Below are 25,465 nucleotides of genomic sequence, written 5' to 3' on the forward strand. Positions count from 1 at the left end.
AACCGACACTGCCTACGTCTTCCTCTGGGTGTCAGTACGTCATCACGCTTTGAATGGATTCGATTGCGCAATCAGAGCCACTATAAAACACGAAAACGTGGAAGTACGGTTCTCTTCCTGCATGCGTCTTGCGCAAGATGGACATCAGACCTGCCTCCTTCCAAATGGTTGTTTAGCCAGTGATATTTCTCCGGTCATGTTTTTAGTCGTTATAGTTGTTAAAAACATCATAATGTAGTTAATTTGAACCGTTTTATAGCAATTTATATCCGTTTAGTGCGATTTTGAGGAATTTCTTTGTCGTGCACTCTGAAACTTTGGGCACGTTTCGGGGTCCCGTTCGATCGTTAGTGGACATTTCGAAGGACAGAGGACATCTATCGACCAAAAGAAGATTAGACCCAAGAAAGGATACATTGCCCAAGAATCTGATGGAAAATCACCTCATAGTAAGAAATATTTAATATGATAAATCGTTGTTCTGTCGAAATATTTTAAACGCATATTACGCCATTTTGTTTGTTATAGCTTCTCTTGGCGAACGCTGTATAAGAAAGTAAGGATAATTTTAGAAATGTAAATCAGCGATTGCATTAAGAACTAATTTGTCTTTCGATTCCTGTCAACCCTGTATTTTTTAGTCAAGTATATGATTAGCTTTCGATTAAACTAGATCACTCTGAAAGATGACGTCCGACATTTTGAGGCTTGATTTCCTACTATTTTCATTGTGTAACCACGGTTTTGTATGGCTAAATATGCACATTTTCGAACAAACTGTATATGTATGTTGTAAAATGATGTTACAGGAGTGTCATCGGGAGAATTCTGAGAAGGTTAGTGAAAAAATTAATATATTTTGGCGATGATTACGTTATAGCTCTCTTTGGCTTGAATCGATGCTCTGGTAACGTTTGCACATGTGGTATGCTAACTTATCGATTTATTGTGTTTTCGCTGTAAAACGCTTAGAAAATCTGAAATATTGTCTGGAATCACAAGATCTGGGTCTTTCCATTGCTATGCTTTGTCTATTCTTATGAAATGTTTTATGATGAGTAAATTGGTCATACACGTTGCTCTCTATAGTAATTCTAGTCGAGTTGTGATGGTCGGTGCAATTGTAAACTGTGATTTCTACCTGAAATATGCACTTTTTTCTAACAAAACCTATCCTATACCATAAATATGTTATCAGACTGTCATCTGATGAGGTTTTTTATTGGTTATTGGCTATCAATATCTTAGTTTAGCCGAATTGGTGATAGCTACTGGTGGAGAGAAAAAATGGTGGACAAAGAAATTGTGTATTTTGCTAACGTGTTTAGCTAATAGATTTACATATTGTGTCTTCCCTGTAAAACATTTTAAAAATCTGAAATGGTGGCTTTATTCACAAGATCTGTATCTTTCATCTGGTGTCTTGGACTTGTGATTTAATGATATTTAGATGCTACTATCTACTTGTGAAGCTATGCTAGCTATGCTAATCAGTGTGTGGGGGGGGTGGGGGGTGATCCCGGACCCGGGGTAGAGGCTCGTGAAAGGTTAATGAACACAATGACTAAGTTGGATGACAAATCAGCAGAACTCATTGAGGTTGCTGACCAAATGAATGATGAGAGACCTCAGGTGATGAAGATGGAAATAGTGATTTCTAAGCAAGCGGAGGAAATCTCATCACTGAATTTCTCGCTCCGTACTCAAGACCTCTAGCTGCAAACCATGACAGATACGTTTGAGACCGAAAGGAGCAAGTGCGACACTCACATGTCCAAAATCAGTACTTTAAGCACTCAAGTGGACTCTGCAATGCAGCAGAATACCACCCTTAGATACAATCTGGTGGAATTCCAGAACGGTCACGTGCTACAGTGTGACTACCCAACCAAGCAACCGGAGCCCAGTACTCAAAGGAGTGAAGACGATAGAAAGTTTCAGAGTTTGCCTCCCTCCTGTGTCCCTCAGTCTTCTCTTCTTGGCCATTTTGCACTGAGTAATATGCCGCCTCTTCGCCCAACAAAGCCAAAGCTTGGCTTCTTCTCTTGGCCTTTCGGCCCCAATTTCCCCACAGGACGAAGCCAACCCTCTCCGCCCGCTTGGCGCGGAACACCTTGAAAAACTTGTCAAGAATTTCCCTACCTTGGACCCCGTTCCAGGTCAGCCAAACGATACTGTGACATTCCTAGCTGACATAGAGGATGCATTGGGTGGCTACCCGAACACTACGGGTTCTGACAGGGTTTACGGACATCAAATAGACATGTGACGAGGTTAATTCGTTCACAACAGCAACACGTGCTTAACGACTACGCTAAACTTGCCACAGCTTTGAAATTAGAATTCAGTGGTTCTGCGACTCGCAAACACAATAGCTCACTGGCTAACACTGTCAAACAAGCTCGGAATGAACACCCACAAGCTTACTATCATAGGCTTCGTTCAGCTTACTTTGGCCTACTCAATGAAACAGGAATGCAAGAGCTGTTACCATTCAAACAAATGTTTCTCTCGCACATGTATCCCACCTTCACTACCTACTTGGGCCCTACAGCCTACATTGGCTTGCCTATCTTACAACTCAGAGAGCTTGCAAGCACAGCATCTGAGGCATCAAAAGCTCGCAAAGCTAAGAGCCCTGACCACTCAGTTTTGAAGTTTGACCAGGAGCACTCACTCCAGTTAGAGGGTGCATTATCAGGTATTGGAGCGTTGAGAGATGACGTACAACAACGGTTTCTACCACAAAACCACAAATCCAATAACCCCTGCGGTCGAAATAACTGTAAAGTACGCTGTCATCGAAATGACTACCGCTACAATCGACCTGTTCGTTACGTTCCTGCACCCAACCCACACAAAGTGTCAGAGCACAAGGGTAACAAAAGGTTAATTCCGTCATTTTAATTTCATCCTCCATTGGTTAGATATCTCCTAACTTTTGCCACACACAGAGGCGCTATGACTGTAGCCAATTTCTCCGTTGATGCCTTATTATTGGCCAACAACAACAACAAGCTACGCGCAACATACTCTACTCTCGTGAAAAGCAAGAGAAGGATTTTGACAAAGTTGCTGCCGTTATCCGTGACAGTAACTTTTGTTTTGAATATTGCAGGCCACTTGAATCTCCTGAATCTTGCCTGTGATCACATCATTTTGTATTTATTAAGGATCCCCATTAGCTGCTGCCACTACTCCACTAGCACATATTCACAATACAACATCCATGTGTACGTGTGCGTAGAGTGCGTGTCTTATAATGTGTCTGTGTCTGTGCATGTGTGTGTCTCTTCACAGTCCCTGCTGTTTAAAAAAAATCTGATTCTACTGCTTGCATCAGTTACCTGATGTTGAATAGAGTTCGATGTAGCCATGGCTCTATGTAGTACTGTCCGTCTCCAATAGTCTGTTCTTGACTTCGGGATTGTGAAGAGACCTTTGGTGGCATGTCTTGTGGGGTATGCATGGGTGTCCGAGATGTGTGTAGTTTAAACAGACCCCTCGGTGCATTCAGCATGTCAACACTTCCTACAAAAACAAGTAGTGATGAAGTCAAGCTCTCTTCCAATTTGAGCCATGAGAGATGTACATGCATATTATTACAGATTTTTTTCTGAATGCTTAAACACTAAGTGTGCCAAACTGAATGCACGTTCTCTGCTTTACACTCAGTTTGTAATAAAAAAAAAATGCTCTTTGTAAAACTGTAAACACAACTCACTGCTTTACACTCAGTTTGCAATTTGGTCTCTACATTGCTACACTATTTCGCCAATTGCCTTTCCACATTGACACATGTGAAAACACTTTTAGATAATGAGTTCACTTACAAATCAGAGCTTGAACACTATAAATAGGCCACAGGGAAACATTTGGTTTGGACAACAATGGAGGCCAATATTGGACAGAGTAAGAGGGGTGAGAACTAGAGGAGGATGAGAAGGAGGACGAGGAGGAAGAGGAGGTGAAGAAGTAAGAGGAGAAGGATAAGAAAGAGGTGAAGTAGGACAGGGGAGAAGGAGAGGACGAGGAAGAGGAAGGGGAGTCAGGGACGCAATAACTGATGAAATCAGAGTGACTGTGGTTGACCATGTTGTCAACCATGGGATGAGCATGAGAGAGGCTGGGCAACGGGTTCAACCAAATCTGAGCCGCTATACTGTTGCAGGTATCATCTGGATATTTCGAAATGAGAACCGGTAAGTAACTAACTGTAAGTGCTGTAGTCTTACTGGTGCAGTATTAAGTACTGTACTTTCATAATGAGAAGGATCTATCACTAAAACCATTCAAATGTTTTTACAGAACTGCAAGAAAACCAGTATCTGGTGGAAGAGGTCAACTGTTCACACCAGAGCAGGAGACCCACATTGTACATTTCGTGATAGCAAATAACTGCATCAGACTCAGAGAACTGCAGGGCCACATAATGGCAGATAACACCATATTCCAAAATGTCAACAGGATGAGTCTCTCTGCACTGTCTTGTCTGCTGAAATACAATAAAATTAGGATGAAGCAGCTGTACAGAGTCCCTTTTGAAAGAAACTCAGACTGTGTAAAACAACTGCGATATGAATATGTGCAGGTAAGCTATACTATCCTATCATAGGTACTGGATCTGGAAGTGTATGGTGCTACATTATATTAACTGATCCCCTGTCTTGTCGTACTGTGCTACATTGTTTTGTCTTGTCTTTTTCAGAGTCATATATAGTTTAAGTCGGAAGTTTACATACACTTTAGCCAAATACATTTAAACTCAGTTTTTCACAGTAAAAATTTTAAAAGTAAAAATTCCCTGTTTTAGGTCAGTTAGGATCACCACTTTATTTTAAGAATGTGAAATGTCAGAATAATAGTAATTATAATAGTAATAGTAATTATGAAATTGATTTATTTTATATCTTTCATCACATTCCCAGTGGGTCAGAAGTTTACATACACTTAGGTTGGGGTCATTAAAATCTTTCAACCACTCCACAAATTTCTTGTTAACAAACTATAATTTTGGCAAGTCGTTTAGGACATCTACTTTGTGCATGACACAAGTCATTTTTCCAACAATTGTTTACAGACACATTATTTCACTTATTATTCACTGTATCACAATTCCAGTGGGTCAGACGTTTACATACACTAAGTTGACTGTGCCTTTAAACAGCCTAGAAAATTCCAGAAAATTATGTCATGGCTTTAGAAGCTTCTGATAGGCAAATTGACATCAGTTGAGTCAATTGGAGGTGTACCTGTGGATGTATTTCAAGGCCTACCTTCAAACTCAGTGCCTCTTTGCTTGACATCTTGGGAAAATCAAAAGAAATCAGCCAAGACCTCAGAAAAAACATTGTAGACCACCACAAGTCTGGTTCATCCTTGGGAGCAATTTCCAAACACCTGAAGGTGCCACGTTCATCTGTACAAACAATAGTACGCAAGTATAAACACCATGGGACCACGCAGCCGTCATACCGCTCAGGAAGGAGACATGTTCTGTCTCCTAGAGATTAATGTACTTTGGTGCGAGAAGTGCAAATCAATCTCAGAACAACAGCAAAGGACCTTGTGAGGATGCTGGAGGAAACGGGTACAAAAGTATCGATATCCACAGTAAAACGAATCCTGTATCGCCATAAGCTGAAATGCCGCTCAGCAAGGAAGAAGCCACTGCTTCAAAACCGCCATAAAAAAGCCAGACTATGGATTGCAACTGCACATGGGGACAAAGATCATACTTTTTGGAGAAATGTCCTCTGGTCTGTTGAAACAAAAATAGAACTGTTTGGCCATAATGACAATCGTTATGTTTGGAGGAAAAAGGGGGAAGCTTGCAAGCCGAAGAACACCATCCCAACTGTGAAGCACGGGGGTGGCAGCATCATGTTGTGGGGGTGCTTTGCTGTTGTGGCACCTCCAAATTCTGACCAACTGGAATTGTGATACAGTGAATTATAAGTGAAATAATCTGTCTGTAAACAGTTGTTGGAAAAATTACTTGTGTCATGCACAAAGAATTGTCCTAACCGACTTCCCAAAACTATAGTTTGTTAACAAGAAATTTGTGGAGTGGTTGACAAACGAGTTTTAATGACTCCAACCTAAGTGTATGTAAACTTCCGACTTCAACTGTATCTATCAGCACTTCACTTTGCCAAGCAGTGAGGCTGCACGAGGTGAGATATAAGATGTGTGTTTCTTTGTGCAATTACCAGCTATGAAACAAAACAGCAGAAATGCTTTGAAAACAGCTACTGCAGAATTTTCCTGCTTTAAATCGCAACTCGCACATGTGCTCATACTTGAATTTTGACACATTTGCAAATGTGAATGTAATTGACGTTCTTACCCAGCAATACCTACATCGACCAACATTTGTTGGGTGGCGGGTGTTCATTTTATTTCCTGGATGCCCAGCCTACTCCACTAGATCTTCTCGCCAATGCTGCACATCTGTGGTCTCGCCTGATTTGTGTCGCCCCAGCCAGAAGGCACCAGCTATCTCTGCTAGCCCATCTCGCCTCTCCCAAGTGGCTGCCTACAGCGACAACAAGGCCAAGCCATTATCAATCCCTTTTCACCGGGGAGATCCCAAAGCCATACTTTTTTCATTCTGCACCAGGTCCCTTGGCAGAGAGGGCCCCACTAGCACATCCACCACCCACCAGCAACAAACACCAGACTGCCGACGATAACGTTACGCCCCACAATCCCATTCGCTGTGACATTACCTACCGGTCTCAAGATGGCAAAGCGTCTGCTCCCCCAGCTCCCTCTACTGGCCCATTGATGTAGGTTCATGTCCTGACACTTCCTGCTCCCCCTGCTGGCCAGGAGTTCGCCGACAACACATTTGTGTCTATGTTTTCCCCATCCCTGCTCCCTCTCCATGTTGTCTTCGTTGTTGTCCATGTTCTCATCCCTGTGCCTGCAGACCAACAAATAGTCCCTCCCCAAATTATCCCATCTACCAATCTTCTTTCTAATATAATGGGTACAACAGCAGCCTCCCCCCTCTCCATCTCCTGCCTCATCACAGCTATGGATTGCTGCTTTCTGCTCCTAAGCCCACTACTTCCCCCTGCCGGCAGGCCACTCTCTCCCTCTCCCCACTCTCTCTTTTTATCTGAACACAAGTACTCTTCCCATATCCCTGTCTCCCTCCTCTATCTTTCTTACCCGAACAAAGATTACGACCTGGCATTCAACACAGTCTTCCGGTGGTGCTCCCTCTGCTGGCCCGGAGGTCCTTTCCTGCTGCCTCATCCGGCTCTTCTCCCCCTGCTGGCCCCGAGGTCCGTTCGTGCTGCCTCTTCAGCCGCTGTCCCCCTTGCTGGCCCGGTGGTAACAGCCATCTCGTCCTCATGCCCGCAGGCCACAATTCCATCCCTCTTCACCCCCAGTGCAACCCGCAATATCCCCCACTACCATCACCAGCGTAACGCGCAACATCCTCTACCCCCCGCCTCCGTCCAACACATCAACAGCATCACTAGCCCAACCATCTCCCAGATCACCTGTGCTCCACCGGCAGATAGTCCAGGACCCAGCCGCAAGAGCCTTCGACCTGGCCACATGAGTCTTCGTTCCAGCCTTCTACCCGGCCTCATCAGACTTCGACCCGCCTTCTACACAGTCTTGTCCAATTCCCAACTTCCTCCTCATTATTCACTGAAGCCTGTTGACCCGGTTCACATCCAATGAGTGATGACGTGTCTCTCCATTCCATTCCTTCGGACGGCCTCATACCGACAGTACAGATTTTTGGGGTACGGATTCTTGATCTTTAGCAACAATACCTCCCGGATCCCTACCTACCTCCACCACATGAGCACCAGTCTACTGTACCAGTCTGCCAGCAACCTTACGCCTTGGCCTGGTTCACAAGCAACGTAAATGTTCTACATACTGAACATCCACGTTATTGATCAAAAGTCTCCATGCCACCTTTCGCCACCCAACGAAATACAACAACAATTCAAGTCACCTTCAAGGAACCATCTAGCCTATATGGTCGATGTGTTCAAACTCACCAGCTGAAGAAGAATGGGTTCCCCGGTCAATCGAAGTGTGTCTCAAGGTTTCTTCCCTACAGGGACTTTTTACTTGTCATGCTGTCTCTCCAGAATTCCCCCTTCAAGTCCTGTTCTTCACAAGCTTTCTTCCTTCCAGGTAGTTTTCCTTGGTCATATTGACTCCAGGTTCTCCCCGCCGCATATAGTCCCTCACAAGGTTTCTCCCTTCTAGGGAGTTTTCCTTGCCCATGAAAGCTATCCGGCATCTCCCCCTTCAAGCACAGTTCCTCACAAGTTTTCTTCCTTCCAGGGAGTTTTCCGTGGTCATATTGACTCCACGTTCTCCCCTGTCACATTTAGTTCTATAATAGGTTTCTCTCTTCTAGGGAGTTTTCCTTGCCAAGGCACGCTATCTGGCATCAACCTTGTTGAGTCTAGTTACTTAAAAGTTTCTTCCTTCCAGGGAGTTTCCTTGCTAATGCTGGTTCTCTATCTCTACAGAATCGCTTCCTACCAAACTTCAACTGATACTGAATTATCACCACTTCCAACTCATTCGATTCTGCCCGTCACCCTGGCATCTCCTGCCAATGGTTCCATCTTCATCTTCGCCACACCCTCACCAAATCCGCCAATAGCTGCCTGATCACTCAGATAATCTCCCAGGCCGCTGGTCCCCCCAAGCTTACCACAGCTACATCTGATGAACCCCACAAGATCTCCTTCAAGTCCACACTACCCTCTGTTCCGGGAATTATCATCCGGTAGTCCTGACTTTTTGGGGTCTGCACTGTACAATCAGCTGCCTCAAATAGGACTCCTTCACCAAACACCCAGAGTCCCATTCCCCACCTGATCCTGTCACTCCTCTATGACCACTCCACCATGACCTGAATCACTGTGCCACTCCAACATCAAGAGCAGCCTTCTCCTTCAGAACTTCAGACAACCACACCCCTCCACCAAGAGCACTCACTCTTTGTTGTCCTACTGACAACCATGTCCTCCACCAAGAGCACCCGCTTTTCATAAACTACACCACTCCACCAAGAGCGCCTGCTCTTCATTGTCCTACGGACAACCACACCCTTCTACCAAGAACTTCCACTCTTCACATAGTCTTACGAACGATCACGCCCCTCCACCAAGAGCAAACGCTCTTCATCATCCTTCGGACAACCCCACCCCTTCACCTAGTGAACTGACAGTTAATGTAGTTATTTTATTCTGGTGATAGAACTCTGAACACATCAGTGTATCTTACCTGGTAAAATAAGGGTACAATAAAAATGTAATAAGAAATCTACATCTTGACTACTCTTACTGTGTCCATATTGCCTATTCCTATAGTATATTCAAATGCCAGTAAGGAAAAGTTTGGCACAACAATACCATTTATGTCAGTAGAAAACTACTGTAACTAACCAGCAAACTACTGTACCTAGCCAGCAAGCTAGCTAGCAAAGCTATTGGAATGCAAACTGGCTAATATAACCATTCATATAACTCTAACATAATACATTTATTTTCTTCTAAATATTAGTTAGCTGGCTAGCATTTATGAGGCCAGCAAATAGTGTCTCTCACATGCTAGGAATGTATGTCTTCCAACTTCAATACGAAAAGGTGCCTCTCGCTTCCAAATCAAAGGTTTTCGAGAGGCTTGTGGGTGGAATGTTGATGATGTTGCCCACTGTATGCGCTTTCAGTACCTTGATTGATCCATTCAATATATTCTCAATTGGCGCTGATGAAACTGTAATCTAAAGTGCATTATAGTGGCTTCAAAATAGAGGTGAATGCATATTCAATAGGAGTGTGTGCATTCATTTAGTTATTGAGCTTGTTTTGGGTGATTTCATGGGGCTACAGATGACAAACAATGTATTTCCCTTCCATTTGGGACATTTATTGTACTGAACAACAACATTTGCCTAGAAGTAGCTTAGTTTTTAAAAGTCTGCGCTGTCTCTTCAGCCAGTAATGACATCATTCACGAGGCAAGAGGGAGGCAGCCCAGAGTCAATTTTGCTGAGGCAATAGATAATCTTTGGGAGAGACGTGAGAAAGAGACTGATTAAGTGAATGAATAAAGTTTAGGTGGAAAACAGCTTTGAAATCAGCATATATATACCAGATTTTAGCTGGCATTGGTAGGCATTTTTGACAAACTTTGCTTGCAATGGCAAAATTGCCATCTGTTTAAAGTAAATTTGAAGACATCATAATGACAGCAAAATGGATTCATACTAATTATTTAGCTGTGTTTCAAGGTGGAGAAATACATGGCCTCGGAGATTTGTGAGCAGTCCATCGCAGTCTCCATGATCAACCATGACGGTAAAATGATTAATGTGGCAGACATGCGGCTGATCGCCAAAGCACACATACAGAAATGGCGTACATTTGATCTGCTCATTGGTGGGAGCCCAAGCAATGACCTGTCCATTGTGAATCCATTGCGGAAGGGATTGTTTGAGGGGACGGGACAGCTGTTTGTTTTGTACTACCGGCTCCTGCACATCATGAAGCCCAAGGAGGAGGACCTGCGGCTGTTCTTCTGGCTCTTTGAGAACACGGAGTTCATGAAGAACCATGTTAAGGCCGACTTCTGCCGCTACTTAGAGTGTAACCCAGTTGTGGTGGATGCAGTGAAAGTGAGCCAACAGAGCATGCTACTTCTGGGGGAACAGCCTTAAGATCAACAAGCCCATCACAAAGGATTGCGACCTTCAGGATTGCATAGAGATTAGAAGAGTAGCTAAATTCACCAATGTTCGGACTGTCAATACAAACCAAAACTCAGTCAAGCAGGGCTCCCTGTCTCAGAGAAAGGCTTGGATGACAACTTGTGCATTACAGAATTAGATAAGATTTTAAATGGACCAAAACACTACACGGACGTAAAGAACATGAATCTCCAGCAAAGGCAGAAGGGGCTAGGGAAATCCTGTGACTCACCACCTCTTTGCTTCTATTTATCCTACGAACAGCTTTCCCCATTCCCTTCCCAGCCACCAAGAAGTTTAGCAGTTTACAGCTCCTCCGTGCTGTAGCCCTATTGAGTCACAACTGGATTCATACAATCATGTGAATCTCTATAGCAAAAATAGTCAACATAGGAAGAAATAAAGACAACATTTGTTATGCTGGTGAATGAGGACCCAAAAGCGACGTAATAGAAACAGAGTCTTTATTCCAGTCTTAAACAAATAATGATTCTCCTGGATATTATCAATGGTCAATCCAAAACAGGAACTGAAATCCTCTCGTCAATAGAGAGGAACGACTGGAGACGCGACCACAGACTGCAGGTCGCTTCAGGAAGGCACTGGCTGTAGCTGACATAGACACCTGCTCACACGCAGCATCTGAAGAAGGCAAAGAACACGACAGGGCGGAACAAGGACACAGGAACAGCAAACATCAAACAAGAATCCGACCAGGACAGAAGCGGAAAACAGAGGGAGAAATAGGGACTCTAATCAGAGGGCAAAATAGGGGACAGGTGTGAAAGAGTAAATGAGGTCGTTAGGAGAATGAGAAACAGCTGGGAGCAGGAACGGAACGATAGAGAGAGAGAGCGGGAGAGGGAGAGAGGGAGGAGGAGAGAGAGAGAGAGAAAGAGGGAAAGAACCTAATAAGACCAGCAGAGGGAAGCACAGGGACAAGACATGAAGATCAAAGACAAAACATGACAGTACCCCCCCACTCACCGAGCGCCACCTGGCGCACTCGAGGAGGAACCCTGGCGGCAACGAAGGAAATCATCAATCAACGAACGGTCCAGCACGTCCCGAGATGGAACCCAACTCCTCTCCTCAGGACCGTAACCCTCCCAATCCACTAAGTACTGGTGACCACGTCCCCGAGAACGCATGTCCATGATCTTCCGTACCTTGTAAATAGGAGCGCCCTCGACAAGGACGGGGGGGGGGGAGGGAAGACGAACGGGGGCGCGAAGAAAAGGCTTGACACAAGAGACATGGAAGACAGGGTGGACGCGACGAAGATGTCGCGGAAGAAAGTCGCACAGCGACAGGATTGAAGACCTGAGAGACACGGAACGGACCAATGAACCGCGGAGTCAACTTGCGAGAAGCTGTCGTAAGGGGAAGGTTACGAGTGGAAAGCCACACTTTCTGACCGCGACAATACCTAGGACTCCTAATCCTACGTTTATTGGCGGCTCTCACAGTCTGCGCCCTGTAACGGCAAAGTGCAGACCTGACCCTCCTCCAGGTGCGCTCACAACGTTGGACAAAAGCCTGAGCGGAGGGAACGCTGGACTCGGCGAGCTGGGACGAGAACAGAGGAGGCTGGTACCCAAGACTACTCTGAAACGGAGATAGCCCGGTAGCAGACGAAGGAAGCGAGTTGTGAGCGTACTCAGCCCAGGGGAGCTGTTCTGCCCAAGACGCAGGGTTTCGAAACGAAAGACTGCGTAATATGCGACCAATCGACTGATTGGCCCTTTCTGCTTGACCGTTAGACTGGGGATGAAACCCGGAAGAGAGACTGACGGAAGCACCAATCAAACGACAGAACTCCCTCCAAAACTGTGACGTGAATTGCGGGCCTCTGTCTGAAACGGCGTCTAACGGGAGGCCATGAATTCTGAACACATTCTCAATGATGACTTGTGCCGTCTCCTTAGCGGAAGGAAGCTTAGCGAGGGGAATGAAATGTGCCGCCTTAGAGAACCTATCGATAACCGTAAGAATCACAGTCTTCCCCGCAGACGAAGGCAGACCGGTAATAAAGTCTAAGGCGATGTGAGACCATGGTCGAGAAGGAATGGGAAGCGGTCTGAGACGACCGGCAGGAGAAGAGTTACCTGACTTAGTCAGCGCGCAGTCCGAACAAGCAGCCACGAAACGGCGCGTGTCCCGCTCCTGAGTAGGCCACCAAAACCGCTGGCGAATAGAAGCAAGCGTACCCCGAACGCCGGGGTGGCCAGCTAACTTGGCAGAATGAGCCCACTGAAGAACAGCCAGACGAGTAGAGACAGGAACGAACAGAAGGTTACTAGGACAAGCGCGCGGCGACGCAGTGTGAGTGAGTGCTTGCTTTACCTGTCTCTCGATTCCCCAGACAGTCAACCCGACAACACGCCCTTCAGGGAGAATCCCCTCGGGGTCGGTAGAAGCCACAGGAGAACTAAAGAGACGGGATAAGGCATCAGGCTTGGTGTTCTTATTTCCCGGGCGATAGGAAATCACGAACTCGAAACGAGCGAAAAACAACGCCCAACGAGCTTGACGTGCATTAAGTCGTTTGGCAGAACGAATGTACTCAAGGTTCTTATGGTCAGTCCAAACGACAAAAGGGACGGTCGCCCCCTCCAACCACTGTCGCCATTCGCCTATGGCTAAGCGGATGGCGAGCAGTTCGCGGTTACCCACATCATAGTTGCGTTCCGATGGCGACAGGCGATGAGAAAAGTAAGCGCAAGGATGGACCTTATCGTCAGACTGGAAGCGCTGGGACAGAATGGCTCCCACGCCCACCTCTGAAGCGTCAACCTCGACAATGAATTGTTTAGTGACGTCAGGAGTAACAAGGATAGGGGCGGATGTAAAACGCTTCTTGAGGAGATCAAAAGCTCCCTGGGCGGAACCGGACCACTTAAAGCAAGTCTTGACAGAAGTCAGAGCTGTGAGAGGGGCAGCCACTTGACCGAAATTACGAATGAAACGCCGATAGAAATTAGCGAAACCGAGAAAGCGCTGCAACTCGACACGTGACTTAGGGACGGGCCAATCGCTGACAGCCTGGACCTTAGCGGGATCCATCTGAATGCCTTCAGCGGAAATAACAGAACCGAGAAATGTGACAGAGGAGACATGAAAGGCGCACTTCTCAGCCTTCACGTAGAGACAATTCTCTAAAAGGCGCTGGAGTACACGTCGAACGTGCTGAACATGAATCTCGAGTGACGGTGAAAAAAATCAGGATATCGTCAAGGTAAACGAAAACAAAAATGTTCAGCATGTCTCTCAGTACATCATTAACTAATGCCTGAAAGACAGCTGGAGCATTAGCGAGACCGAACGGCAGAACCCGGTATTCAAAATGCCCTAACGGAGTGTTAAACGCCGTTTTCCACTCGTCCCCCTCTCTGATGCGTACGAGATGGTAAGCGTTACGAAGGTCCAACTTAGTAAAGCACCTGGCTCCCTGCAAAATCTCGAAGGCTGACGACATAAGGGGAAGCGGATAACGATTCTTAACCGTTATGTCATTCAGCCCTCGATAATCCACGCAGGGGCGCAGAGTACCGTCCTTCTTCTTAACAAAGAAAAACCCCGCTCCGGCGGGAGAGGAAGAAGGCACCACGGTACCGGCGTCGAGAGAAACAGACAGATAATCCTCGAGAGCCTTACGTTCGGGAGCCGACAGAGAGTATAGTCTACCCCGAGGGGGAGTGGTCCCCGGAAGGAGATCAATACAACAATCATACGACCGGTGAGGAGGAAGGGAGCTGGCTCTGGACCGACTGAAGACCGTGCGCAGATCATGATATTCCTCCGGCACTCCTGTCAAATCACCAGGTTCCTCCTGAGTAGAGGGGACAGAAGACACAGGAGGGATAGCAGACATTAAACACTTCACATGACAAGAAACGTTCCAGGATAGGATAGAATTACTAGACCAATTAATAGAAGGATTATGACATACTAGCCAGGGATGACCCAAAACAACAGGTGTAAAAGGTGAACGAAAAATCAAAAAGGAAATGGTCTCACTGTGGTTACCAGATACTGTGAGGGTTAAAGGTAGTGTCTCACATCTGATACTGGGGAGAGGACTACCATCTAAGGCGAACATGGGCGTGGGCTTCCCTAACTGTCTGAGAGGAATGTCATGTTTCCGAGCCCATGCTTCGTCCATAAAACAACCCTCAGCCCCAGAGTCTATCAAGGCACTGCAGGAAGCAGCCGAACCGGTCCAGCGTAGATGGACCGACAAGGTAGTACAGGATCTTGATGGAGAGACCTGAGTAGTAGCGCTCACCAGTAGCCCTCCGCTTACTGATGAGCTCTGGCCTTTTACTGGACATGACATGACAAAATGTCCAGCAGAACCGCAATAGAGGCAAAGGCGGTTGGTGATTCTCCGTTCCCTCTCCTTAGTCGAGATGCGAATACCTCCCAGCTGCATGGGCTCAGTCTCTGAGCCGATGGGAGGAGATGGTTGAGATGCGGAGAGGGGAAACACCGTTAACGCGAGCTCTCTTCCACGAGCTCGGTGACGAAGATCTACCCGTCGTTCTATGCGGATGGCGAGTGCAATCAAAGAGTCCACGCTGGACGGAACCTCCCGGGAGAGAATCTCATCCTTTTTTTTTTTTATAATATGTTTATTATTTTCCAATAAAAATAAAGTAAAAAAGACAGCAATACAAACAATGACATTCATTGTACTGTTGAATGGGATGGCCAGTTTAGAGGACAAAACAAAAGTTAACTCACACATACACAAAATAAAACAAAATCCTATTAGGTGGTACATGTATAAGAAGACAGCATATAGTCATTACAAGCAGTGTAGTTCAGCCAAAAATAAATATTGAGTGGAGTACAGCACAGAGTAGCAGCAGATCGTCAGCCCAGTTATGAAGCGGGGCTAGACCATTTATCCAGTATCGGCTGCCATATTTTGTAAAACAATGGACTTCTATTGGAGGTGTTGTATCGAATCTTTTCCATATGTATTACATTCCCTAAATCCCGTAACCACATTTCAAAGGTAGGTACAGTCTCCAATTTCCAAAATTGCAATATGAGCCTTTTGGCTAATAGAGTACACAGAGAGACAGCTTTCCCTTCCTGGTTATTCCCATCAACTGTACCAAACAGAGCGATCAATGGGTCTGGGGCTAGAACTCTATCAAAGGCCTTAGATAAGTAATCAAAAATGAGAGCCCAGTAAGCATGTAATTTAGGGCATGTCCAGAATAAGTGGGTCAACGTCCCCTCATCCTGCTTGCACCTCTCACACAGTGGTGAGGTGTCCGGGAATATTTTATGCAGTTTTACTTTTGAGTAGTGTAACCTGTGTATCACCTTAAACTGTACAAGGTTGTGTCTGGCATTCACTGAACTGTGGTTTATATTCCTGAGAGCTTCTATCCAGTCCTCATTTGAGATTTCTGAACCAAGTTCTTGTTCCCAAGCCCTTTTAATGGTGTCTGTGGATACCTCTATGTGGGCCTGTAGCACATCATACAGTCTAGAGACCGACCCTTTTGAATGGGGTTTGACAAGTATCAAGCTATCTAATGTAGGACTATTGGGCTTAATGCCATACTGTGGGATATGTGTCCTTAAGAAATTCCTGATTTGGAGGTATCTGAAAAAATGTGTTGTTGGCATGTTGAACTTTGCCTGTAATTGTTGAAATGAAGCTAACTGACCATCTATGTATAAATTACCAATTGTTGTGAGCCCCTTCTCCCTCCACTGTGAAAACACCACATCATCCAATGCAGGGTGGAAAGCATGATTCAGGCTAATCGGGCTGTCTATGTAAACAGTGGGTATGTTAAGAAAATCCCTAATCTGTTTCCAGATCCTAAGCGTATGACAAATGACTGGATTGGAGTCATAAGTGGGTTTTTTCACATATGATGGGCTATTAACAAGTGCAGGGAGTGAGGAACGTTGACAGGAGGCCTGCTCGATCAAAAGCCATGAAGGCATATCCTTCTGTCTCATCGCAGGTAAACTTTCCCTCCAGAAAGACACAATGTTCAGATTAGCAGCCCAATAATACAGTTTGAAGTGAGGAAGGCCAAAGCCCCCCTCTATCTTGTACTTGCATAAATGCTTCTTTGAAATTCTGGCTGCCTTGTTATCCCATAAAAATGGAGTTACTATTGAATCCAGTTTCTTAAAATAGCTTTGTGGTATGAAATTGGGTAGACATTGGAAGAGGTAAAGAAACCTGGGTAGGACAACCATTTTAATAGCGTTTATACGACCAACCAAGGAAATAGGCAGAGTTTTCCAGAAATCTATATTTTGTTTAAGCTGATATATTTTCATGTCCCAATTCACTTTCAATAGCTGGTCAAGGTCTCTTGTCACTACAATGCCAAGGCTTGTGAACTTGTCCCTCACTGTTCTAAACGGGGTAGATTGCAGAAATTGCATATCCACAGGCCGTGATATTGGCATCAACTCACTTTTTTGCCAGTTTATCTTGTAGCCAGAGAAGGAGCCGAATGTGTTTATCAAGTTAAGTAATGGTGGAATAGAAGTTTTAGGCTTAGACAAAAACAAAAGAACATCGTCTGCATATAGGGAAATTTTGTGCTGTGTGTCTTTTATTTTAACAGAAGCTATATCGGCACATGCCCGAATGCGAGTAGCAAGGGGTTCCATGGCTATAGCGAAGAGAGCAGGCGAAATAGGGCACCCCTGTCGGCACCCCTTGAACAGGCGGAATGACTGCGACATTTCCTGATTGGTCACAACGGACGCCATTGGGTGTGCATAAATAATTCTTATCCAATTAATAAATTCCTTTCCAAATCCGAAATGCTCCAGAACCGACATCATATACTTCCACTCAATCTGATCAAACGCCTTCTCTGCATCAAGAGCTATTACCACTGCCTCAACTTTATGATCATGATACATTACGTTGAAAAGGCGTCTCAAATTGTAGTATATATGTCGGCCCGGGATAAAACCTGTCTGGTCAGGGTGTATGATGTCGGAAATATATTTTTTCAATCGGTTTGCCAATATCTTTGTCAACACCTTGTTTTCTATGGGGAGTAACGACACGGGGCGATACGACGACATCTCCATGGAATCTCTATCTTTTTTCAAGATCAGGGCTATTGTAGCCTCATACAGTGTTTGCGGGAGTTTGGTATTTTCTTTGGATTGTTGAAACATTCGCAGCATAAGTGGAGATAGACTAGCGCAGTACTTCTTATAGAATTCTATTACATATCCATCGGGCCCAGGGGCCTTGCTGTTTGGAAATTGTGCTATCGCTGTGTTAATTTCATCTAAGGTTATCCCTGCATCGAGTGCGGCAGCTGCCCCCCTGTCTAGTTTAGGAAGTTCACATTCAGCGAGAAAGCGTTCCATAGTTTGTGGATCAGTAGCATCGCATTTTGATTGGTATAGCTCTGAGTAAAACTGCGCAAAGCATTTATTAATGTCCTGCGGATCTGTTACTATTTTACCCTTCTTGTCTTTTATTTTGTGAATAGCTCTAGATGCTTGTACCTGCCTTAGCTGTCTTGCTAATAATTTATGTGGTTTGTCCCCCAGTTCAAAATAACTTTGTTGCGTTCTAGCAAGTAAAGAGCCCACCCGTTTCGAAAGGATGGTATTGTATTCATACTTTAACTTTGTGATCTTCTCAAGGACTGTATACGAGGAATTTGTCCTAAAAACGTTCTCCTGTTCCCCTAACTCTCTTTCAATTTCTCTCAGCCTAGTATTGGCACGTTTCTTCCTCTCTGATGTATAAGAAATAATGTAACCTCTAATCACCGCCTTTAGAGATTCCCAAAGGGTGGAGTCGTCAACATCCCCCGTGTCGTTAGTACTGAGGAAAAAGGCAATCTGCTCCTTCAAATACTGACAAAAAGCCTCATCTTTCAACAGGTATGCGTCTAAGCGCCACGATCGCCGACCTGTCGACATATTGTCGAGTTTCAGCACCATGGACAGAGGAGAGTGGTCCGTAATTAGAATGGGGTGATAGGTAACCGACTCAGCTGCTGAAATTAGTTTGGAGTCCAACAAAAAATAGTCAATTCTGGAATATGATTTATGAACTGATGAAAAGAAAGAATAATCCCTGTCTGTTGGGTGCGTCAGTCTCCAAATATCGACAATGTTAAGGTTTGTCATCAATGTATTTAGACAGACACTGGCATTTGATTGTTGAAGTGACCTTGATAGCTGTTTATCTAAAAGAGGATCTAACGTACAGTTAAAGTCACCTCCAACAATAACACTTGTATCCGAGATATTTGGTATGGCCTTAAATACCCTTTGAAAAAATAATGGATCATCGAAGTTGGGTCCATATAAATTGACCAAGGTTATTGGTTTTGAATTCAGTGTACCAGCCACAATAATATACCGACCATTAGGATCTGAAATCGAGGTTGAGTAAACAAAAGGAATGTTTTTCCTTATCAGGATTGCTACCCCTCTCGCTTTTGCATCAAAGTTAGACTGGTATATCTGACCGATCCAGCCGACTCGTAGCTTGGCCTGCGCGGAGCGTTTAATATGAGTTTCTTGAAGAAGCACTATGTCAGCACCCAGTGATTTAAGATGAGAAAAAACCTTAGCTCGTTTCACGACATGCCCTAATCCATTACAGTTCCAGCTGACTATCTTTATTCCACCAGGTCTACTCTGTGCTCGGTCACTATGTGGCATTTCTTATTTTAAAGCAAATTGCTGCTGTCAAACAAAACCCTGAAGAAAAACGTCCCGCCGTGCGGGAGCTTGTCATGCCACCTGTACTAATAAACGTGAACATAAAACACAGACCCCATCCCCCCTCCCGTCCCTCCACCCGTCCCTTTACTGAGTGACTTCCCCAAACGAAGCGCTCCTTGACTAACACACAAACCTTAGGGTGTCTAGACATAAAGCTTGAACTAACTCGTCGTCTATAGATGCTCCGCATATAAACTAATATTAAATAACACTTAACTTAACTCTCACGTTAGGGGGTGAGTGGCGTTAAAACATGACATGCCAAACAATGCTATATTAGCCACAACATCTCACCTATCATATAAGTCCCAATTTCTGATCTTCTGATCGAAAAGACATAGGCCGGAAATTCAATTCACACACATTCCTGGCCTGTATTTGGCCATTTAGCCTGCTGGCACAGCCGTTCTGTATCCTCAGCCGGGGAGCTTGCTTGTCAAGAACAGATCGGCCTCTTTTGCGTTGTCAAACGTACGTGTTGATCCCTCGACTGTCACCTTAAACCGGGCTGGGAAGAGGAATCCATATCGGATGTTGGCCGCCCTGCATTTGTTGCGTACCTCATCATACTCTTTCCGTTGGTTCCTCACCTCCAAGGTAAGATCTGGGTAGAAAGACACCCTGGCTCCGTTGTAGTTAAGGGGGAACTTTTGACTAGCCAGCTTGAGGATGAGATCCCTGGTGTGGGGATAGTGCAGCCTTACAATGAATGGCCTTGGTGGCCCGCCCTTGGCCGGCTTCGTTGCCTGTGCTCTGTGTGCGCGGTCGATCAGGATGGCCGTTTTGAAGTGTTCACTCCCCAGCAATGCCGGTATCAGCTCCGAGACAAATTCAGTGGGTTTCCCTTTCTCAGTGTCCTCCTGGATCCCACATATTCGGATGTTCTGGCGTCTTGAATGCGACTCGAGCATTTCCAGTCGGGCCTTCAGGGTTTTGTTGTCATTTTTGAACGTTGCGCACTGTTTCTCTATGTCTTGTAGCCTGGCCTCGTGATCGATTGTCGTCTGCTCAACCTCGTGCACCCTTCCCTTAGTTGCCTTCACAGTTTCGGCCAAAGTCCCAATACTCTTTGAGATATCAGCCAACCTTGTGTCCACCTTCTTGCTTAGTGCGTTTATGGCAGCCAGTATGTCACTTTGAGTAGGTTCTGTGGGGAACTCTTGGAAGCTAGCCTCTTCAGCTAGCTCCTCGTGGGTCGGCGACGTTGAAATTGGTTCGTTGTCTATCTCATTCCAATTATCTTGTTTAGCGCCCCCTTTTTTGTTGCCTTTTCCTTTTTTCATATTTGTTTGAAGTTATAGGTTGTGAGAGGTTAAGATAAATATTAATTGTTTCAAAATTGAGCGGAGCTCTAGCAATGCACGTCTACTCCATAGCACGCTCTCTAGCGCCCCCGAGAATCTCATCCTTAACCTCAGCGTGGAGTCCCTCCAGAAAACGAGCGAGCAACGCCGGCTCGTTCCAGTCACTGGATGCAGCAAGAGTGCGAAACTCTATAGAGTAATCCGTTATGGATCGATCACCTTGACATAGGGAAGCCAGGGCCCTGGAAGCCTCCTTCCCAAAAACTGAACGATCAAAAACCCGTATCATCTCCTCCTTAAAGTTCTGATAAACGTTAGAACACTCAGCCCTTGCCTCCCAGATAGCTGTGCCCCACTCCCGAGCCCGACCAGTAAGGAGTGATATGACGTAAGCGATCCGAGCTCTCTCTCCAGAGTATGTGTTGGGCTGGAGAGAGAACACAATATCACACTGGGTGAGAAAGGAGCGACACTCAGTGGGCTGCCCAGAGTAACATGGTGGGTTATTAACCCTAGGCTCCGGAGACTCGGAAGACCAGGAAGTAGCTGGTGGCACGAGACGAAGACTCTGAAACTGTCCTGAGAGATCGGAGACATGAGCGGCCAGGGTCTCAACGGCATGACGAGCAGCAGACAATTCCTGCTCGTGTCTGCCGAGCATTGCTCCCTGGATCTCGACGGCAGTGTTGCGAGAATCCGTAGTCGCTGGGTCCATTCGTGGTCGGATTCTTCTGTTATGCTGGTGAATGAGGACCCAAAAGCGACGTAATAGAAACAGAGTCTTTATTCCAGTCTTAAACAAATAATGATTCTCCTGGATATTATCAATGGTCAATCCAAAACAGGAACTGAAATCCTCTCGTCAATAGAGAGGAACGACTGGAGACGCGACCACAGACTGCAGGTCGCTTCAGGAAGGCACTGGCCGTAGCTGACATAGACACCTGCTCACACGCAGCATCTGAAGAAGGCAAAGAACACGACAGGGCGGAACAAGGACACAGGAACAGCAAACATCAAACAAGAATCCGACCAGGACAGAAGCGGAAAACAGAGGGAGAAATAGGGACTCTAATCAGAGGGCAAAATAGGGGACAGGTGTGAAAGAGTAAATGAGGTCGTTAGGAGAATGAGAAACAGCTGGGAGCAGGAACGGAACGATAGAGAGAGAGAGCGGGAGAGGGAGAGAGGGAGGAGGAGAGAGAGAGAGAGAAAGAGGGAAAGAACCTAATAAGACCAGCAGAGGGAAGCACAGGGACAAGACATGAAGATCAAAGACAAAACATGACAACATTGGTTTTATTTCAATTAAATGATGATTACAATGTAAAGTGAGACATTGATAATGTAGTTGCCCATCTTTTAAAAAATGGTTTTGAGTGTGCAGGTCACCACATCGCTGCAAGCAGGAGCGAGTCCCGTTGTCGTCCAAACATGTATAATTCTTGCTCTTCTATATATATGTGTGTATGTACAGGCACAGAACAGCAAGGACTTCAGTTATAACTTCGGTCGTCAAGCCCCAAAAAATGGGTGGCCACTGGCCAGACTATACTATCTATACCCTGTCTGCGGGGTCCCGATGAACATTTCTCCAATCACAGGGAATCTGAATAGACTCAGGGCGGAAACTTTTTGTTGCAGCCTGCAAAGTGTAAGCACTTTCCTGAGTACTCTACGGCATCCCGATAATCTTCTGACACGTTTTGGGAGAACATTTTGGAAGTGCTCTGCTCATTTGCGAGGCATGTCCCAGATTAATATGGTTTCAACCAATTAGCTACTCAAAAGGATTAATTTCCATTCTCTTATATTGGACGGGCATCATTTCACATTTGAACAAATAAACAGATAAAATCAAACTTCCTATGTTGACTATTTTTTATGCATGCACATATTTTGCCGGTCTGTTCCGGTAGAATCTAACAGCATATTTATCTCATGCTGAATGATTGAAACCTGCCATGTCAAAACCAAGCCTGTCCATGTAACAAGCAAGAAAAACCTAGCACTTTTCCTTTTTTGTCATATAATAGGACATGCAGTGCATTCTAAATGCAATCAGTGCTGTAAATATCAAACTGGGTTATCGATGACAGAACTTATTAATGACAGATATCAGGGAAGTTCTGTGGTGGAAGCAAAAAAAAAATGGTTGGGCTATTAAAGTGATATAACAGATGTTTTTTGGGGGGGGGACTAGCACTCACGAGCCAAAATGGGTCCCCAAAAATTATGTTTCACCTTATTGTTCTCGAGCCCTTTGTGTGCACAAAGGGCCCGATTCAGACTTGGGATAAGTAGACTTAAAATGGACTTAAGTCAACATTTTACTTAAGTCCATGTTGTCAATTTATCTCAAGCCAGAATGGGGCCCAAAGAAAAAAGAAAAAAAACTCTGGTGTGCATGTGAAGCAGGTTGACATTTATTGAGATGACTCAAGTACTGGAGGCAGCTCTGCAGAGTGTCTCACTAGTTGGCACAGCCACAAAGTCATAGAATCTGTCTGTGCCGTTTAAGATTAGGGAGGACAATTTTTTTCACCCAGCTCAATGTATCATCGATAGGTTTAGGCTACTACATGATACTCAAATTTTACCCACTGTACCAGTCAAAAGTTTGGACACACCTTCTCATTCCAGTGTTTTTCTATAATAGTGAAGACATCAAAACTATGAAATAACACATATAGTAAAGTATGTAGTAAACAAAAAAGTGTTAAACTAATCCTAACATATTTGAGATTATTCATAGCCACCCTTTTCCTTGATGACAGCTTTGCACACTTGCTCTTAATGTTCAGTATTCTTGATCTGGGTTCTACAATTGATTAGCACTATTCATTCTTTACCTTTATTTAACTAGGCAAGTCAGTTGAGAACAAATTCTTATTTGCAATGACGGCCTAGGAACAGTGGGTTAACTGCCGTGTTCAGGGGCACAATGACAGATTTTTACCTTGTCAGTTCGGGAATTCGATCTTGCAACCTTTACGGTTACTAGTCCAACGCTCTAACCACTAGGCTACCAGCCGCCCCAACTATGCAGCGATTAGCATGTTAAACAAAGCTAAAGAATATAAAGTCCAAACAACATATCAAATGACTAAGAATAAAACAGGGAATATAAGACATCAAATGTACAGACAACACTGACTTTGGTCAATAACGTGAAATGTCAACTGTTAAAGCTGAAATATGCATAAGGGGAAACAATGCCACTGTTCACCCCAGTACATTTGTTATTGTTTTTGTTTTGTTGATGAAACGGAGGGGCATCCATCATCGGTGGTAGAAAAGAATCACAGTACATACTCTGCTGTTCTTTTGCGCTTGCAATGATGTCAGAGGGGAAAAAATCTGTCTTTGAAGTAACTTCTTTGTTGTTTTACTATCGCAAATGGACGTGGCAGTTTCACCATTACGGATTCCAGCTTTAACTTCATTTAATTAGTTAGGTACCAATACCAGAGAGGTTTTAGGTAAAACAACAGTTCCCGAGCACAAGGCCTTCCGAATGCTGCACATGCTACACAAATGAATAAACAAAACCGTGGACTTGTCAAGTCACTCAATCACCCTCACATACAGTTGCATCTCTAACTACCCACAGTGATACTTGCACAAGGACAACCCAGCATTTTGGAACTGCAACTTCAAGCTCTTCCAACAGAATAGACTTATACGAGTATACAAACTGTTGGCTTTGTGTTGTGTTGCATAACTTATCAGGTCATGCAATTGAGGAATATAAAGTATTACAACATATTACTTCATGTCATTACTAAGCACTGAGAAGTGAGCCAATTTAGAGTTTGTCATCATCATCAACAAAGTTGCAACGTGTTCAGTCTTCTCTCGGGGCGATATGGACCTTATCAGTGTATATCCTCCATTTAGCCTTCAACAACAGAACACTTCCTGTTCATTGGCTAGAACGATACGAGCTGCAGAAAGCCCCCGAGGTGTGTGTTCGAATATGAGTTTGGATGTATCCATGTATTCTCTTTATCCAACGGAGGAAAGTATTTTATCGCAGGAAAGTTCTCTTAGAACACTTAATCGCCAGGCCATGTCCTTCACCAGGCTGCGCTCCGCTGCTCACACGCTCTTCTTGCTGGTCTCAGGCAGACGGGGTTCGTGTCTGTACCTTTTGAAACATGGAATTTGTATACAGTACATTGGTTGATTACTTGTGAGCGTCCCCGGGCCAAGATTTTTAGGGGACACTTGATTTATTTGAAGGTCTGCTTGTAAACTTCTTATAAAACAACGCTGTCTCACATGATTTGTTATGTGATTCCATCAGCAGCATACTTTTGCACAAATTATATGTGTGGGTATTTCACATATACTGTAAGTGCGTCTTGCACATACAGTAATAGGAAAATGTAAAATGTAGGCATACTAGTGAGTGGTTAAGGTTAGGAATCTAATACTAGAGCTTACCCAGGAAAATCTTCCACAAATTGACTTATTTGTGATAAACAGTGTTGCAGTACTCAAAAGAACCAACAAAGATTTACTTTATCACTCAGGCTGCATTCCATGACGAACAGGACAGGTACACTTTCACATGACTCCTCCCTCACTCTGTACACCACCATGTTTTTCTGTGAGCTCATTATTGCCATATACCTCTTAGACCTATCTAGATTTT

General features: G+C 44.7%; 1 pseudogene; it reads left to right on the forward strand.

Annotated features, from left to right (window-relative positions):
* The first annotated feature begins 1,725 nt into the window (after nucleotides 1-1,725).
* LOC139532923 (DNA (cytosine-5)-methyltransferase 3C-like) lies at nucleotides 1,726-11,071 on the forward strand (annotated as a pseudogene).
* The last annotated feature ends 14,394 nt before the right edge of the window (nucleotides 11,072-25,465 follow it).

This window comes from Salvelinus alpinus, chromosome 10 (genome assembly GCF_045679555.1).
Source record: "Salvelinus alpinus chromosome 10, SLU_Salpinus.1, whole genome shotgun sequence".
Taxonomy (NCBI): Eukaryota; Metazoa; Chordata; class Actinopteri; order Salmoniformes; family Salmonidae; genus Salvelinus; species Salvelinus alpinus.